Raw genomic sequence first — 16472 nt, forward strand, 5'->3', positions numbered from 1 at the left:
TTTTAAAAATTCACTTGGAAAGGAGAGCTATTACTATTAACACATCAGAAATAATATTGTGTACCTGAACACACAGAGAAATTGCCTACTTTTGACCTAAGATGGTTGGCATGATGTTTAACCAGTGTAAAACATGAAGGATATAGACATTTACCCAGAATAGTTAACATGTTAAAGAAATTTGTTTTCCATTTTTATAAGGTATTAGTTCATAGCCGTAATAATCCCTTTGACAAGCAACCATGTCTGGGAATTATCATGGCATCTAATCCAGGTGCTGAGCTTCCTGGAGAGAATCCATCAGAGTCATTCTTATAAACCTCCTATAGCCAGGACAAGTAGGGAAGGGATGAAATGCCTGTGATTCGAAGTCCAATGGCCTGAGCTGAAATCCTTTTGTGGAGAAACAGGATTCTTAATAGGATTAATTTCGATAATGTATGTAATGAACATAGCAACTGAATAAAAGCATTTGATAATTTGCTTTTATTTATCGCTGTGAGAAATTTTAACCTTAATAATCTGCTTATATCTTGTCCATTAAAACTTAATTTAACTTAACTAACATAAAGTATCCCTTAACATGATTTATTAAAGATTTTTATCTTAGATCCTTTGTAGCTCACTTAGATTTAAAATAAAATAAGAATTAAGACCATGTCTTCATCAAATATTTTTAAGCAAGCATGTTCATAGATCAATTGTGAAATTAAAGACAAAAAAGATTAATAGCAAATAAACGTCTGACATCTTTTATAACTATTCTTTATTGAAAATTCTATCATTCAATTCATAAAAGGGGTTTTAGAAAACCACTTTCTCAAGTTAAACATGATCAGATGGGAGGTTTTACTTACATTAATAAATTGAATGAACAGTTTTAATTAAAAACGCATGCTATTTTCAAAATAATGCTGAAGAGTAGATTTCTCATCAATTGTAACTGCCAGATGGAAGATTTTTGTAAGCTGTTTTTAATATTTCACTTTCATGAACACATCACTTAAATATGCCTACTACCAATCTCAAGTACAAATGGTATTCAGAGCATTAAAGTAATGCAATAACTTAAGTACTTTTTTGTAATTTTTGTTTATAGACTTTAAATATAAAGCATGAAATTCAATAATTGAATTAGCACAGCTCTTTATCAAATTGCTCTAAGTAAATTTCCACTGTAAGCACATTGACGAAGAATTACAATGTACCTGGTTAATAAGTTAAAGTTGTGCTGAGATGATAATTTGACAAGTGTCATGAATGACCACAGTGAGAAAAAATAATGTGCATTTTCCATAAGATGTTTATTTATATTAAGTTTTATAAAATTAAGTTGTGCTGATATTTATAATTGAATATGTTAGCATTAGTATAATAGAGGGTGGGAGAGTATCACTTATTTGCAACATTTTATATCTGTCTAAAAATAACATTTTGCTTTTTACAAAAGAATTTTGACATTCATCATTTTATCTAATTCTCAAAATATCCTAGTGATGTAAGGAAGCTATTACTCCATTTAATAAGTGAGAAAACTGGGAAACAGAGATTTAAGGCTTTGCCCAAGACAAAACACTAATTAAGTAATCTAGGTCTAGAGTCTCTCATCATGGTGTTCAGTTTTCACCACTTATCCCACGTTTATGGAGAGTCAAAAGGGCTGAATTTCACTGATTCCCCAGTTAAATGTGAAAAGAATTAGAACCTAGAAGGAAAAAATGAGAAGAACTCATGTTTTACTTTCCTTAAAGTTCTTCACAAAGCCATAGCATGTGATTATTTTTGCTTCCTTCCTCATCAGGAGGAAAAATAAGCAGCAAGAACACTAGTTTCAAAGTGATCCATAAAATATCCGTAACAGGATCTTTAGGGGCCAGTATCATTTCACATCAGATTAATAATTAGATGCCTTGCTTATCTATAGCTCAGGACTGGGCTGCGTACCTTTTACTTTATTTTGGCTTCATTATTAGCTGTGCTTTCACTTTTGCAAAGAAAGTTGTTTTAAAATTTCTTAGTGAGATTCAAGCAAGGGTTTGAGAGTTTGCAGAATGAGTTATACAGCATTCCCTACCTATCCATGATTTTTCTTTCTGTGGTTTCAGTTACCCACAGTCAACCTCAGTCCAAAAATACTAAAGTATTTTAAAAGACAGAGAGAGAGACCACATTCACATAATTTTCAATGCAACAGATTGTTAAAATTGCTTTATTTTATTATGAGTTACTAATCTCTTACTGTGCCTAATTTATAAATTAAACTTTATCATAGGTACGTATATACAGGAAAAATTATGGTATATATAGGGTTTGGTACTAATCACAGTTTCAGGCATCCACTGAGGGTTTTGGAACATAACCTGTGCAGATAAGGAAGGACTCCTATACTACAGATTTTAGAGTTTAGCAGCCACAGTGAAGAACAGGATCAGGAGATCAGGGTATAATACGCAAACACAATTAGGAAAGAAGTCACTTAGAGATGGGAACATCTTCAAAAACATGGATATATGTCTAGAAGGAAGGTCTGAATCTATAAGTTCAGATCAAAAGCAAAAATATGGCATATGAATTTCTTTCTCTCTGCTCAGACCAAGGATAAATTTTAAAATTCTTGACGGCAATCCCAGAGAAGACCAGAGAGAACTAATGCAGTGAAACAGGCAGTCAATCAGCATCAACAATGTCAAACTTCAAATATCATTTCAATACTTCTAAGGCAAAGTTTCTATGCCAGACACTCTGCTGATCATTCTCATGTATGTTATTTTATCAATTTAATATCCTTATGGGGTAAATAACAATGTTTTCATTTTACAAATGAGGAAACCAAGATCCAATTACTTGAAATAATTTTTCCAGGTAATAAAAGGTATAAGCAGGATAATTCCAAGGTTTTTGAAAATCAGTGTATTTATGCTGAACTTCTGGATGTATCTCCACAGAACAGACTTTAATATGAGAGCCATGAGCACATTCTGCAAAAATGATGCAAACTCCTTTTTGAGAACATGGATGTAACCTGTGCCAAGGATTACAGTGTCCCAAGTGTATCTGGAAAGTATATCCGTTTCTCTCTGAAAAGATAGCTATGGTATCTCTCCCTCATTCCATTCATAACATAAAAAAACTAACTTGAAATTGATGGTCTTCATTCTGATTCAAAAGGACAACTTGATTACTGCCTGGTGACTTACGCTCCAGGACTATTACAATGTGAAATACTTTTTTGTCAAGTCTTTGCAAAGCATTCTCACAGTAAATATACTCAAAATTTTCATACTTTTTTTATAGTGAAGACACCTCCTATTGTGACTACTGCAATTAGTAGCTTGATCTCAGACTGGGCAAGTGTTTATAGGCAGTTGTTGTACCAGGATTCTGTGAAGAGAGAAATTAAGAAGAACTTTATTAATTGCCTCACCATTTTGTTCCCAGCTGTCTTTTACAGGCAATGACAGAAGAATAAGAAAGGTAATTTTCCTGGTGAAAGTCGGTAAATTGCCTTTTCATTGAGAGAAAAGTTAGGGATGAAATTATCAAAGAGTGCAGTGACTGTGAAAGGTCTCAGGCTAAGGCATAGCTTATATAAAGTTTGCTAAATTACCTTGCAAGGATAATGAGTCCACGCATTAGAAAGTAGTAGTTTCATTTGGGAAGCCCAGCTCCTGTGAGTCTGGAGGGCTGATTCCGTGAGTACCTTCACAGATGGTAATATAAATATCCTAAGGTTAAGGTTTGTCTTGGAAGCTAGAGTAGAATTGATTCTCAAGTTGATTACATTTTTCCAGAAAAAGCAAAAGCAAGATGGTGATGTTATGGGAAAACTTAGAAAAATTTGATGCAGAGGGCAAAAGAGTGACATCTGATTAAAATGAGTCTTCACTTCATTACTTAAGGAGATTAAAGTCAAAGTATACCACTACTGTGCAACATTCTCCTACAGCAAAAACTTCACATGGTTAGGATATCTGACACAAACTACTAACTGTTCACAAGCCCTCCTTTCTTCCTTCTGGGTATACCAGTAGACTATATTCCTCAGTCTCCCCTGCTGTTAGGTGGGGTTGTGTGATGCTTCGCAATAAGGCATATAAAAAATCCGCAGGCAATCCCCTATGCTGTCATTATTTTCCCTGGCCTGGCAGCCAGAGGCAGAGGATACACTGGAGGAATTCTGGATCCTAGGAATCCTAGAAATGGCAGAGTCACTAAGTCAAAGGAATTTGAGTTCCCTCAACCCATACTTAACTGAGACAGAAGCAAGAAATAGAGCTCTTAGTGATTTAAACCACCGTAATTTGGGATGCATTTGTTTTGCATATAGCAACCCCTGACCTGACCAATACAGCAAAAAAGTATTACTTTTATCACCCTACGACTGTAGTTTTCAATGCTCCCAACTTCCTTAATGTCCACATCTCTTATGTTTTAGGAAACAAACTTTGTATGCTTTCTCAGATTCTCTTGACCACCTTTTCTGCTCTCTCTTTTCTGGTCAAGTCTGCATTCATATTATGATCACTGGTTTACCTTTGGACTTCGATGAAATAGTCCATAATACAAGGGATCTCTCTGAATGGCACTGACAAGCCAGGTTATACAAGCCGTCAGTGTAGGGGTAAAACACTCTGCATTAGATTTGACCAATAGGTAACTTGAGATGGGAGAAAGCTGGGAACACACATTTCTCCTCCTTTCCCTCTCCTAGGAATGACTCATTTTTATCACACTTCCGAAGAAGTTCTATGTGTTGTGTGAACACATGCACTATGCATCTGGCAGTATCTCTTAGTGACTCATCATGCAATGGTGACCAGTGTTGTAACATAAGGCATTAAATTTCTCTTCAACTTCCTCGCTTTGCTTCTGTTTTTCATTTATACTTCAGTGGGCTTAAATCTTCTAAATAAAATAATAGCATCTTAATCCTTACCTCAGGCTCTGCTTTTTAAAGAATCGGGCTAAATCATCTTATTTGCATCATTATTAGTTCAGTATCTAGTCTCTTATGTTCTTGTCCTCCACCAGGCCCCTACCTGACAAATCCTTGTCCAAGATCCTATACAAAGTTTTAGACAACAGTAATTATAATCTCATGCACAATGGCACAAAAGCCCTAAATATGGGAATACTGAATTTCTGACATGAAAGTTTTATAGAGAATCCTAATGATCATCAGGATCACTGCAAAGAAGTGCAAGACCTGTTCTCTGTCTTTATAAAGCCCTGTTTAACAGGCTACAAATTAGTAAAAAAGATCACTGGACACAGTGAGACGTGTGTTATAACACAGGTTTATGTGTCAGATTTTATGGATGGCAAGCTGGATAGATTGTGATAGGAGTCTTTCCCATGTCTCTAAAATCACATTAATAGATAACTAAACAGAAATCCCAGGTAGATTTTTTTAAGGCAAATATCATAATTAGACATTTGAGCTACATGCATTATTTAATTACTGTTCTTATTGGTCTCTTTCCTATCTGTTTACTTTTACTAAGCATACAGTCCTCATCTGACTAGGCAAACCCTTTGAAGTTCAAACACTTACCATCATTTCTGCCTTAGGGAAGTTTTAAAATGAGTTATCTTTTCTTAGCATGTAGTTGAACACAAGAAAAAATTAAAAGAGCCTAGAATGAGGTATTAGCTCTATAATTTCATTATGTTGTTTAAATTCCCTAAAGATCAGAAATAACTATATTCAAAATTTAAAGGAGACATATTTCAAAGTCAAAAATTGTCCCTGTGGATTTTACTGGGAGCATTGGTTCTCTTTCACCAGTTCAGATGACTGAAAAGAAAATAATGCATCTGTGAGGTTTCTTCTTTATCAGGCCATCTTCTGATCATTTTACATATATTTTTCACTGAATTATTATCATTGTCTCATAATGTAGGTTGCATTATCCCTATTGTCTGGAGAGAAAACAGGCTCAAAAGATTAAACTTTGTGTAAAATCACATAACAAATCAGTCATTGGGACATACTTCAAACTCAGATTTTTATATCTAAGTTCACCTAGAACATTAAAAAATACATATATTAACAATTGTAGGCTAAAATACTTCTGAAAATCCAAAAGTACCTGCAGTAGTTTGTTAAAGTGTACTCTTGTAATAAATAGGGTAACACAAAATATACAAAATAATATTGTATTAAATTATACCCTTCTGATCATTCAACTTTTTGAAAACAAATGAAGTGAGGCATAGATTTCTCAGTAAAAAAAACTCTGGCATGCTTAATAAAGTAACCAATGTTATCTCAATGAACACAAAATATAAGAACATTCTTCTTTCAGTGGGCATTTGGCAACTTGTAAGGGAAATCAGGCAGCTGGGTCACTGTATAGTAAAGTATTTAAAATTCAAATATATTCGCTTCACATCATACCCTGAAACAAATTCCAGATGTGTTAAAAAGTAGATTTTACTGAAAATTAAGTCAAAGAAAAAAAATTATATTGAATATTTATCAAACCTCCAACAAAGAAATGATTTTCAGTTCTTTGAATATGTAAAAAATGCACAAAGGAAAATATCAGTAAATAGTACCTTAACATTTAAAATGTGAATATAAAAAAATTTAAAAGTTAAACTGAGAAATTTTCCAACAAATGTAGTATTGGTTTAATGACTTGATTTTATTTTTATGCATGTGAAAGATGCATGTGAAACATTCAAACTTCTGATAGAAAAGTCACTAATAATATGACAGATACATGGATAAGGGTTTAAACAGATAATTGACATTTAAAGGAAACAGAATTATCAAATACAGATTTGAGAATGTAAGAACTTTCTTGTAACCAGAAAATGTAGATTAAAGCAAGTACCATTTGACATATGGAACTACAAAAATAAATAAGTAAATAAATACCTAACATGCTGGTGAAAGTACAGTGAACTTACTATCCCATTCATTCTTGATGACAACATAAATGAGTATAATTCTTCTAGAAAGCAATTTGACAAATACCTTGTCAAAGGCAGTCCCAGTCCTTGGAATTTAGCCTAATGAAATCAGTCAAAATACTGAAAAAGTTACGTATATGAAGGTATAGCATTACACTACGAACAATTTGAAGCACCCCAATGTCTACTAGTGGGGGAAGGTTTTAGTATATTATCACTGGTCCACTAGATAAAATTTATGACTGTGTTTAGAATATTAATTGTAACTACTGTTAAAGAATAAAGACAGGCCAGGTGCGGTGGCTCACGCCTGTAATCCCAGCACTTTGGGAGGCCGAGGTGGACGGAACAACTGAGGTCAGGAGTCAAGACCCACCTGGCCAACATGGTGAAACCCTGTCTCTACTAAAAAAGATACAAAAATTAGCCGGGTGTGATGGGGAACTCCTGTAATCCCAGCTACTCGGGAGGCTGAGGCAGAAGAATTGCTTGAACCCGAGAGGCGGAATTTGCAGTGAGCAGAGATGGCACCACTGCACTCCAGCCTGGGTGACAGAACGAGACTCTGTCTCAAAAAGAAATAAAAAAGAATGAAGACAATTATAATACTTAAACTTAGTATTTATTGATGCAACAAATATGGATATGTTTGTTATAAGTATACATTTTAAATTGTTTCCAAATAACTGGAGTGGATAACATTAAAATCCTAATAACAGTTAAATTTTGAATTCACTTTTAACATTTGTCCTATTTTATTTTTAAAATATTTTCTGGGGCGGGCTTCTTTCTCTCTCTGTCTCTGTCTCTCTCTCTCTGTGTGTGTGTGTGTGTGTGTGTGTGTGTGTGTGTGTGTGTATACATATATATATATGTATTTTGTTTGTTTTGTTTTGTTTTTTGAGACAAAGTCTCACTCTATTACCCAGGTTGGAGTGCAGTGGTGCGACCTCGGCTCGCTGCAACCACTGCCTCTGGATTCAAGCAATTCTCCTGCCTCAGCCTCCTGAGTAGCTGGGATTACAGGCATGTGCCACCACACCCGGCTAATTTTTTTATTTTTAGTAGAGACAGGGTTTCGCTATGTTGGCCAGGCTGGTCTTGAACTCCTGGCCTCAAGTGATTCACCCACCTCGGCCTCCCAAAGTGCTGGGATTACAAGGGTAAGCCACCATGCCCAGCCTACATGTATATATTTTTAAAGAGGTTACATATCAAGACTGTGTTCGAACTGATATGCCAAATGTTGGGATAAGAAATAGCATGATCAAGATGAATAGGTGACAAACAATAAAAGTCAAAACATAAACACTAGGCAGGACATGGTGGTTCATACCTATAATCCCAGCACTTTGTGAGGCCAAGGCAGATGGATCTCCTGAGGTCAGGAGTTCAAGACTAGCCTGGCTAACATCGTGAAACCCCATCTCTACTAAAAACACAAAATTAGGGCTGGGCGCGGTGGGTCACGTCTGTAATCCCAGCACTTTGAGAGGCCGAGGCAGACAGATCACTTGAGTCCAGGAGTTCGAGACCAGCCTGGCCAACATGGTGGAAACCCATCTCTACTAAAACTACAAAAAATAGCCGGGCATGGTGGCACACGCCTTTCTAATCCCAGCTACTCAGGAGGCTGAGGCAGTAGAATCATTTGAACCTGGAGGCAGAGGTTGCAGTGAGCTGAGATCATGCTACTGCACTCCAACCTGGACAATGGAGTGAGACATTGTCTCAAAAAAAAAAAAAAAAGATAGCTGGGCACGGTGGTGGTTTATCAGGTAAACACAGCATTGTGATGCATGCAGTCACAGTTAAGTAATATCTAATAATATAGATAATTTATGTTAAATTCACTTATACCATCTAGTGTCATATAGGGTAATGCCCCCAACTTTGCAAATGGATGTTTTTCAATAAAGAAATTAGAAAATTGTCCTGAGAGAGTTATCACTTTGGCTGGACTCACTAATGCCATCTTCAAAGGCTTCCTATGATAATTGACAAACTGGAAGAGGATATCAGCAGCTGTATAACCAATAGCACAGGTGCCAGTAGACCCTTGGTCATCCTAATCAGTGTGACCCTCTTATTGGAAAAGGTGGTTGCAAAATCAAGGAAATATGAGAGAGTGTAGAGGCTCAGGTGCAGCTGACAGAGGATATGCTCCCAACTCAACTGAGTGGGCCATCACTATTGCTAACATTCTGCAATCCATAATTGAGTGTGTCAAACAGACTTGCATAGTCATGCTGGAGTCTCTCCCAGTACCCCAGGAAGGGCATGACTATCCCTTACCAGCCCAAGCCATTATTGAGTTCTCTGGTCATCTTTGCAGGTGGTAAGGACAGGTATATCACAAGCAGCAACAGCGCAAGCTTTCCCCACACTACCCTGTCCATGTGCTTCAATGCTTATCTGGAGGGATCACCTCTAGAGTTGACTAAGCTGCACCAGTGGGCAATGCAACAGGCTTATTTTCCCATGATTCATGGCGACACTGGATTCAGTGCAGGTTTGAATGCATCTGCTCCAACTACTTCTCATGAACTCACCATTCCAAATCATTTGATTGGCTGAATAATTTCAGACATCAAGGCACCCAAATCAAGGAGATCCCTCCGAAATGTGGGGTGCAGATCAAAATTTTGAACCCAGTGGAAGGATCTACTGATAGCAGGAGATCTGCTGCCAGCATTAGTCTAGTTCAATATCTAATAAATGTCAGGCTTTCCTCTGAGACAGGTGGCATGCGGAGCAGCTAAAATAATGTAGATTCATCCATAATATCTTTCTGCTGTTCACCACCATTCATGATCCATCTGTTCTGAACACTCAGTGATTCCAGTTTTTAATAGTTTGTAAATTTTCTATTTCTACACTTTATTATCCACTCATGATTTTTAATTAAAGCCTTTTAATTCCTTTAAAAAATAGAAAATTAATTTAGCGAGAGAGAGAGAGGATAGATATAGACAGACAGAACAACAGACAGAAAAATAAATGTCTCCTGTGCCTCAGCATTTTGTATACAGAGTTCCACCCCTCTACATGATAATAACAATGTTTCTTGGCACTAAGTTACTGGAAACAGCTCTCCAACAATAAATCTGCACATCACCTGGTTCTCAGTATGCACGCAGCATGTGCAAGTCGAATTGATTTGAACCTGTTGATATGAGTTGATAAACCTCATAAACACAAGAGCTATAAAAATGACTGATACTGACTTTTGAAAAGTTCACTTTTCTTTACATACTAACCAAATATTTTCTATACTCAAATGATATCTTTGAAACCTGGGAGTCATCTGAGGTAGTACGGAGCTTTGCTCTTCCCTCTCACTTCCCTCCTCCTATTGCCATTAGGACAATACACTAATCACCACCATTTACTGAACCTTGTGCTTCCTATTCGCCAAGCACTTGGCATCTGCTATTTTATTTATCTCTTCACGACAAGCTCGTGAGGTCTAGACAATGATTCCTGGAGGGCTATGCATGACTCTTGAAAACACACTAGCAGCAGTCCTTCCTTCTATTTGCTCATAGGACTCATTGGGCCACCACTCAGAAACACACTATGGAAGAAAAAAATTAAGGATTTATGGTCTGTACTGTGATCTTCTCACACAGGTGATCTCAGAAAAGGTGCAAAACCAGACATAAGGAGTAAATTGTTGCAGCAGAAAGGAAATAAGCCTAAAAGTTATCTATTCCTACTTCTATTGTTTAGTTTGGGTGATCTTAGTTAAAGTCATTTAAACTCTTCAACTCTTCAAGTCTCAGGGACCTCATATTCATACACCAAAATGACCACCATTTTAATCAAAGCTTTTTTTTTATAACTGTAACAGAAGTCATATCAGACATTCTTAAGCAAAAGTAAATTTGCCAGAATTATACAGGGATGTTGTTAGGAGCATAGCTGCATTTTTTCAGGATTTTGAATCCAAAACTGGAATGTTATCAGGAACCTAAATAGTTCCTTTTGGGGGGCAGAACTCCAACACCCGCCAGAAGGCATAGATTTAACCCCTAATTTCACCACTTAATTGTCTCATCCCTTAAACACTTCGGAATTTTATAGTAGGGCTTACCACAGTGAATGGCCCTAAGCAGGCACTCAATAAATGGAGGCTCCTTTATCGTTATTCTGTCATCAAGAAAAATTTGATAATAAACAATGATATACTTAGCCCCACAGAGTGGTAAGATCATCTTTCATAAATCATTAGGTATGCGGAAGCAGTATAGAGAAATTAAGGTTTTAGGCTGTAGAGTCAGTGTGCTTGTATTACAATTCCAAACCTACTACCTATTAGTTGTGTGACCTTAAGAAAGTAAATACTGATTATGATAATAAGAGCATCTGTTTAAGTGGTGAAGATTAAATGAGGTAACATATAACATTTAGTTTGGATCCTGATGGTTACTGAATTTTCAATAAGTATTAGCTACAAAGTTACTATTTTTAAAAAAATCTATAAAAATAACAAATTTTAAATAAACCAGAGAAATGGAAAACTTGAAGGAATCAAAAAGCTATTTTAGAACTACCACAACACAGTGGTGCATAAGGGGAAAACACAGTCTACCTTGGCCCCCACTTGACTCTTGCTGTCTTGAGTCTTCCCTTTTCTTCCTTTGAAAGTCATCAGGAATAAAGAAATGACTAAGGTGACATAATTTAGATGGCTTCCTGTACATTCTAGTGCAGCATCAGCACCACTTGGGAACTTATTAGAAATGCAAATTCTCAGGCTGTTTCTTAGACTTACTGTACCAGAAGCTCTTTGGAGGGGTAGGGGTGCAGCCCACTGTGTTTCAACAGGCCCTCCTGGTGACTCTCAGAACCACAGAACAGAAGACTCTGGCTATGAATTAGAATCACCTATTGAGCTTTAAAAAATATTGATGTGCCTACCAGGGCCCTATCCTAAAACAATTGAATTAAAAATCACTGAGGATAGGGCCAGGACATTAATATAAGTATTTTTAAAATATGACAAAAGTTTCCCTCTATAGCCAGAAAAAGAATCATTGCAATTATTCTTTCCACACAACCATAATGCAAGTGGTTCAGCCGTCACCACCCAGGTTGTCTCTGAAGAGCATTCAGAATTGGTTCTAAGCTCCTCCAGTCCTCACATTATGGATGCTTTAATACTTTAAGATCCCTCTTTCCCTACCTCAGGTTAACACTCCTTCATGTACATCTAATCCCATAAGGAAACCACTTCTTAGATCCTTTATTCTTACTGATAAAAATCTCAGTCAACCCGGAAGAATATTTTTAAGTGAAATTTTATACGTTAGACAAATGAAATTTCAAACATTAGCCAAATGAAGTATGGGGCAGGGAAGTGGGGAGTCCTTGTCACTATTTCTTTATAAATTACCCAGCCTCTTTCCTCGGCTACAATGAATTACAAAGCATTGATTATTACATTGTATTGAGTGGCATACCTTAATGAATACTAACTCGTTTCAGTGCTTTTTGACAACCTACCGAATTAACTTAACTGACTGTATTATTATGAGATCAGCTACTCAGCAGCAGCAAAGGTGCTAATTGGTGCATTTAGTAGCAGTGAAAACCTAACCTACAAAGATATTTGGAGGTAGAAAAATGGGAGCGCATTGATAATATAAACTAGAATGATTAGATTTCTGTCTATTACGTAGTGCGACAAAAATAAAGCCATTTTAATAGAATCATGTCAAAGGACCTATGTCTCCTGCTTTGAAAACAAATGTGTTGGCTTCCTGTCAACATTTTCAGGGCTTAGCAGCAGGAGGTCATTACCCTTGGACAATGCTCAGTTACACAGACATTATCTCCAATTAACAGGTTTTAACTATAACAATTTCTCTTTTATTGAAAAAGGTTTTTTTTTTTAAATAAAAAACTACAAAAGTGAATCCATAATCTTGTCTCCTTGACTGGGATTAGGATGATTACATGTACCCTTAGACACATACACACACATGCACACATCTGAGTCAATAGAGTAGTTTTAATGTCCTTGAACTCTTTTTAAAGCATGGTAGACAAATATTCCAATCTTTACATAAACAATTTGCAAAGACAGCTTTTTCATCAAAAAATAGTAAAATAAACCTCTCCCCATGTTGATGAAGCCAAGACATTTTGAGTGTTTCAAATTTCTAAAATAAAGTAAGTACAAATGAAACATTTATCAATTATAATGCATTATGTTTTCTGTCTCATTTCAGAAGGTATTATGGTAATAATTCTGGATGATGGCCAGAAGCTCAGAGGAGAATTTTTAACACCCTCTCAATAGACACATTTATAGCTTTTAACTATGCAGAATACTGGTCTTATCAGTGCATAGCAGGGAAATGATTAAAATATTTCAGGCGAACTCAAACTTGGTTGTCCTTAGGTGGAAACGAAGCATCATTCTGGGCTGAAACCTCCAATTATATAAGATAGGAAGTCACAGAAAGACATCAGATTCATACACTGTCAGTCTACACGACAGATGGTAGTGTCTGGCAATGCCTTTTTTATAACAGAAAATATTATTATAAAAATATCCACAGAAGACATTTTTAGTTCCTTGACTTAATATGTGGAAAAATTAGAGATTTTTATAGAAATTAGAGGTTTAATACTCAATAGTATGAAACAGTAGTTTTCTTTGAAATCTATGCATTAACTATTCTGTCATTTCTTAGAGAACTTTTTATAGTTGGAAGTCATCTGTTATTTTAATCTCTCTCTTTCTCTCTCTTTCTCACCCATCTATTTAAATTCAACCTAAATCTATATGTTTTTATACAACAGTTAAATCACACTATCGAGTGTTGTGATGTGCTGTAAATCACATTTTAGCCTTCCCCTCTGTTATTACAAAAGAACTGCCTTTATCTCAAAGGGGGTATTTCCTTATAGATGAAGTTTTTTGAAGGTAGAATTCTCCTGAGAGCCACACGTTTGAGTGGCATGTTCTTAAGCATATTGCATTATGTGTCAGTATAATTAGCATATTCTTCTGGATTGTAAAAAGTAACAATAGCTGACAGCTGAATATGTAGGGAAATGGTCTGTAAAACTATCTAAGAACTAGGGAATCTAGTCCTTGTGTGGAACAAGCAGGTGTAGCACAGTTTTTGTGATCCTGTTTTGAAAATGAATGGAGGAGGTTTAGACTCCCAGGTGGTTAGACCATTCCTGTCTCATACTCAGACACCATGTTCAGTGTTTATAGTGTGGGGTGCAAAGCAAGCCCAGAGGGTGGCTGAAAAAGAGAGAACAGAAATGGAAATATCACTGCCTGGTTTTGGCAAAGTACATAAGATGTATCAATATAGCAATGGAAACATCCCCAAGATTTCAAAGAATCTTACTAACGGGAAAAGGTCACTGTGTTCTCAGAAATGTTATATATTACAGCAGTGCTTATTCTCGAACTACCAGAGAACTGTAATTCTGGTTCTACCTCATCAAAATGAGCCTGGAAAGGTGGGCAGTTAGGTCTGTTGCATAGCTAGGACAAAGATGCAGAATGTGCAAAACTCATCGTTAGGTAGAAATAAGCAGCAAAAGCAAAATAGCCACAGCAAAAAAAAAGAAAAAAGAAAAAAAAAAGCTATTTTGGAGAATTTTATGAGGCAGAGAATGCCCTCTTAATTATACATACTGGAAAGACTTTTCAAGGAATCGAAGGGGTATTAGGACAGCCCACAGGACAGCACGTTTTCTTCCTTCCCTGGAGCGTACTTGTTTTTGTGATCTACTTGCTGAATTTCAAACTAAAATGATAGGAATGACCATGTCTCAGGTCATTCTCACAGCTAGCTTTTCTTCTCCTAAACTTTATTTTGTGGATAAAAATTGTTGAAAGATTACAGGTTTTTATTTTCAAGTGAAATTTGGAATTAAAAAATAGTAGACAAAAGCCCTGAAATTTTGAAAATAGAAGAGGAAGGCCTAAGCAGATTTACTACTGAATTAATTACTGACTTCACATATATGTGAGTATATTTATGTGTGTGTGCGTGTGCTTCACTTTCATCATCTTTCTATCTGCGACCCTAGCATAGGAAAAGAACACTGCAGCTTGATTTTAAAGGCTCCTACTACTGTCACTGTAACTTTAACTTTCGGACATGTGATTCTTTGCAATATGTCCCACCCCCATTCTCCAGACTTCCGTGTGTAAACCTACCAAACCCTATAGTTTAAAGAAGCCACAGGAAAGGGCTCAGACAGTATCATATTTACTGTTTAATTTTCCTTTAAATGTATAAACCAATGTAACAGCATCACATGGACTAGAAAATATACAGTCTTTTACTTTGAACCAAAAGCGCACACCCCAGTATCAGCTGTAACTTGATTTCATTCACCTCTCTACTGTCTCAACAACTATTTACTGTGGCAGAATCCCTCTCACAGTAACAATAACTCATTTAAATGTATATGCCACAACCTTTTGCCTTTGGAGACAAAGAAGTATAATACAAAAAGTTTCTGTGAAGTCTAGAGCCTCAAATGTCCCATATTTATTTCTAAATTCCTCCATTAGAAACATATCATGTTCTATCGGAGGTTCTCTTTTATAGTACAGCCACTTCTAGGACGTCTAGCTTTTTAAGTCAATACACTTTAGAGAGAAAGTCTTAAGCATTCTTGAATTATAAAAGAAGAGGGTCTTCTGGCCGAAGAGTAGGTTGTGGCACCACAAGCACAAACATCTTGAATATGCTGACTGGGACCAGTTTATATGGGTGGTTACCCATGGTAGGCAGTTTCCAGTGTAACAGACCTCTGGGGCCTTGTTCCTTTTCCTGAAATAACAGAAGGTTTTTCTCAAGGACTGTCCTAGCAAATGCCAGTTATGCTGTAGGATTGTTTAACTCTGGATTGATGATTCATTAACATTAATACATCATTTATTTCTTACTTCAACTAATATTTATTAAGGTCCCCAATATGTAGGAGTAACATAATAGGAATAACAATAGTAATAGACAATAGGAATAACATAGTAATCATCCACAAGAAGAAAAGTGAAGTATAGATTAAATTGGATCTGTATAGGTAATAATTCATTTCAAAGCAGGGTTATTTGTGATGTAATGAGTTTCATATTACACTGGATGATTTCTGAAAATCAGAGACTACTTGGCTAACTCCAGATAACTAGACAACTATCCCTTTCCTGGAGATAGTCAAAAAGAGCACCGGAAGGACTTCATTTTTCCAAATGCTTGGGTTGAATAAGGATGTCCAGATCGTCTATCACAGACTGGTCTCAGTGTGGACTGGACCTAAACCTGAAGCAGTCAATCAGTTGTTTACTAAGAATCTCATGTTCAACATGCTTTGTGCTTGGGACACAAAGAAATGTGAAATTCATTCCCAAGTTGAAATATGGACTATAAGCAGAGAAATACACACAATTAAGTAAATGGCATGTGAGTTCTTGAATTCAGGTCAAATACAAGAGAGTACTGGAAGAGGCAATGGAAATTTAAACAGTCTTAGTGAAGCATTCATTCAATTTCTGATACTATGAA

At 36.2% G+C, this 16472-nt stretch overlaps 1 pseudogene; it reads left to right on the forward strand.

Annotated features, from left to right (window-relative positions):
- Positions 1-7058: 7058 nt before the first annotated feature.
- On the forward strand, positions 7059-9683 carry LOC126956150 (poly(rC)-binding protein 2-like; annotated as a pseudogene).
- Positions 9684-16472: the final 6789 nt, after the last annotated feature.

Source organism: Macaca thibetana, chromosome 6 (genome assembly GCF_024542745.1).
Source record: "Macaca thibetana thibetana isolate TM-01 chromosome 6, ASM2454274v1, whole genome shotgun sequence".
NCBI lineage: Eukaryota > Metazoa > Chordata > Mammalia > Primates > Cercopithecidae > Macaca > Macaca thibetana.